We start from the raw sequence: 3,685 nt of genomic DNA on the forward strand, positions 1-3,685 counted from the left end.
CATTAAAAAAGATCCTTTTTCATTTTTAGCTTCTATGTAGATGCACTCCCCTACAAAATCACAGCGGTAGTCGAGAATGATTTATTATTTCCAAATAGAGCTATGTGTCATCTTATAAAAATTATTATTATTAATCATATCGCAATATATATCGCAATGTCAGATTTTTTCCAATATCGTACAGGCCTAATCTTAAATAAGTATTCCTTTTTGTATGATATGCAGGTTTTTCTTTGCTAAAGTTTAATATACTAAATCAATGAATCAGAAATAATTTGAGTAAAAAACAAAAGTGAAAAAAATCTCCAAGTTAGCCATAGCACTAAATCACTCTCAATCTTCCCAGTCTCCAAAAAGCCAAAAGTCTGCCTCACTTTGGGTTGGTTAGGAGTTCTTTTCCCATCAATGATGAGATTTATAATAATATCCTTTACCCATGGCAGTTAATCTAATCAACATTCATCACAAACGGGTCACATGTGTATCTATCTCATCTAATGCCATGCCCAGTTATATGTGAAGAAAAAACTAATTTGATTGAATGATCATTATTTCAGCTCTTGTATTTCAACACAATTTTTGTCTTGAAAGATTCTTTACAATAACCTTTATTTTGTTTATGCGCGCAAATATTTTCATTAAAGATGGGATAGGCATTTTTCTGGCAAAGGCACACAAAAAAAACAGAATTTGAAAAAAGTCACTCCTCCTGCAGCTCTCCGTTCTTTGTCCTTTGCCCGTCTCTTCATCCATTAACCTATACAAGTACTAGTCGTTAACTTCAATCAACCATCCATGTAAATATCAGCTGTAATCAGCAAAAATTCCATCTTTAGTATATTTAAATAAAATGCCAAATCCATCTTTCAGAGCACTGGCTTAGTTTTGTCACTGGCACTCCGCGACAGATCCTTGCCAGTAAAAACGAGAGAAAAAGGAAGTCTTGGTAGGTGAACAAACATGTGCCTGAGTGAAAATAACACACTGGATCAACTAGTTTGTAATGACTCAATAAAACTCTGGTTAATATAGTTAACTAACTTTGGTTAAAAACTTCAAAGAAGACACCGAAAAACGACGTGGCCTGAACATTCGACTGGATTTCACTATTCATTAACAAATGAATAAAAGGAAGGAATGCAGTCATATTTTTCCTAAAAAAAACAGAGCTGCATGCCCCATTTAAATCAATGCATCGTACTTAAATAAAATAAAATATTCCCCCTCTAAAGTTACTCTCTGTAACAAAATAATCTCAACACGGGATCCATTTAGAACTGGACTGTTCTGGAGCTTTCAATTGTTTTTATTTTTTCTGAGTACTTTAAGGACTACTCATCCATGTTGGATTGAAAGTTGGGAACAAAAGTTTATCCTTGATTTTGGAAACAGTAGTTGACAAAAAAGCAGGCTCTATTTTAGCTTTAGATAAATCAGAACTAACAGATGCATCATCTAAGAAGTAGAACATGTTTACAATAAAACCAGGCCTTTATAAAATGCAGCCCACTAAAACAGTATGCTTGTTTATGTCAGAAAAGGTAGCTGGGGTTGGACCAAGCATGCCAAGAAGCCTGGGAAAATATGCAAGTTCCTGTTAAAATATTTTGGAACCACCTCTTTGCCAGTTTGCCAAAGAAAAGGTTTGGCAGTGATGGGGAGCAAGCAGAAAAAAAAGGATTGTAAATATGATAAAGTACATGCAGAAAAATAAGCTTTTCATGGGTTGTGATAATGCAAAAAGGTTTTTAGCTAATTACACCATAACAACTGGGACAGTCTTGCAATATCTATATGTATCTATGATTTATTTATATAACATTTTTGCAGTGCTTCTTGGTAATTAGAGAATGAGAGGCAAATGTGTCCTGGACAGGACCCTATGAACAAATAGGCCAACATAAATATAGCTAATAATAAGATCTATAATCCTACATTTTAATCCAGCTAAAATACAACTGCTAATACAACAAATAAATACAACCAAACCACTCAGCCACAGTAAAATATATCTTTAGTCACAGATAATAAATTAGGCCTTTATGCCTCCCAGAGCTTTTAGTTGGTAAGAAGAGACCTATAAGACTATGTTACTGTGCCCTTCACATGTGACAACATTCAGGAATTTTCAAAATAACTAAACCAAAGGATGACAAAGCTTGTACGAGTGTTTGTACAGGCCAAGCTTGGGATGTACAGTCTTGGGCATTGTGGATTGGGTCAGACAGACATGTGCAAACCAAAGCATCATATCCTTGTCTTTTCTTTCTGGTCTTCCCAGTTTGGCCTAGAGGCAGAAAAAACATATGACCTAGCCGTGCCTAACTGGGTAGATGGTCATGTGAGACAGCTTAATAGCATATTAAGCAACATTTAACTCTTTGGCAAAAGAATGTCATCAAACTGCCATGATGGACAAAATCCTGCCGGAGGGAATAACAGAGCTAAATGTGCAGCTGTAGTGTCACCTCACAAGAATGTTTGCCCGATTTAAGGACGTTTCTTGTTGGAAATTAACAGAAAACAGCCTTTATTTTGAGGAGCTTCTTCTCACCCACTTAGTTAGCATTAAACCAGTGGAGATAAGCTGCATAATCACTGATGTTACAAGAAATTACAAAATGCAGTGGATGGTTCCACTGATGGTTGGCTGCCCTCTAGTGGCAGGTTTCTGAGATCAAACTCAAAACATGCTGACAATCCAGTTTCACTTTTCTATAATTGAAAGGAAGATCAAACATGGTTGACAAGCTAATGTAGAAGGTAACCGTGACGTGAAGTTAACATAAAAACTAGTAAACTTCTATCTCTCTACGCCATTTGACAGTTTCACCTGAATGGCAATATCAGAAACTCAATTAGTGTTTTAGGTCTTAGGGATGGGAAAAATAATCAATTCTTAGATGCATCGCGATTCTCTCTAGAACGATTCGATGCAGATAAGTTAATAATCGATTTAAAAAATATAATAATAATTAAAAGTTACTGTCTCAAGAGTGACTGGAAGAATATGGAATAACTTACGAGTTTAAGCATGAGTACAGAAAAAAAACCCATAAAAATAGCCAATAGGAAACAAAAATTAACATTTTGTATGTAAATACATCATCTAATAAGACATAGATCAAATTATTTGGCAAAACACATATAGGCTGTTCATCTACTCTATCACATTACATCTGACGAGCTCATGTTTCATCTTCCAAGAAGCCAATTCTTCACCTTTAAACGTGACTGAGCCTCTGAAATAGAAGATCACTGTGAGAGAAGGTGACTTTCACAAGCATGTTTAACGCTTAAGCATGTCAGGACTTCAGAATAAAAGCCTCAGTAGACAAAACATTTCATTATATCTTGTGTGTGACAAATACTGAATATGTCAAAATCTAAGCTTTGTCTAGGAGGTAATCAGCAAACTGAGTAACAAATTCAGATGTTTATGTACAGTATATCTTTAAAAATAATGCATGAAAATGTACATTAAAAAATTGTTGCACTGGTTTAGAATACAATCGTTGGCCTCTGAATCGGAAAGGAAAGGTGTCAAGAGATTCCCACCCCTATTAGGTCCAAATGGTCTCATGTCTTGACAAATGCTAGTAGCTTAAAGCGCCCATATTATGCTCATTTTCAGGGTCATAATTGTATTTTGAGCTTGTACCAGAATATGTTTACATGGTTTCAT

At 35.2% G+C, this 3,685-nt stretch overlaps 1 protein-coding gene across 1 annotated transcript in view; it reads right to left on the bottom strand.

Annotated features, from left to right (window-relative positions):
• Positions 1–3,685, bottom strand: part of ap3b1a (adaptor related protein complex 3 subunit beta 1a) — a 64,192-nt gene that overhangs the window by 57,509 nt on the left and 2,998 nt on the right. The gene's annotated exons all lie outside the window — the stretch shown is intronic.

The sequence above is a fragment of the Etheostoma spectabile genome, chromosome 16 (genome assembly GCF_008692095.1).
Source record: "Etheostoma spectabile isolate EspeVRDwgs_2016 chromosome 16, UIUC_Espe_1.0, whole genome shotgun sequence".
NCBI lineage: Eukaryota > Metazoa > Chordata > Actinopteri > Perciformes > Percidae > Etheostoma > Etheostoma spectabile.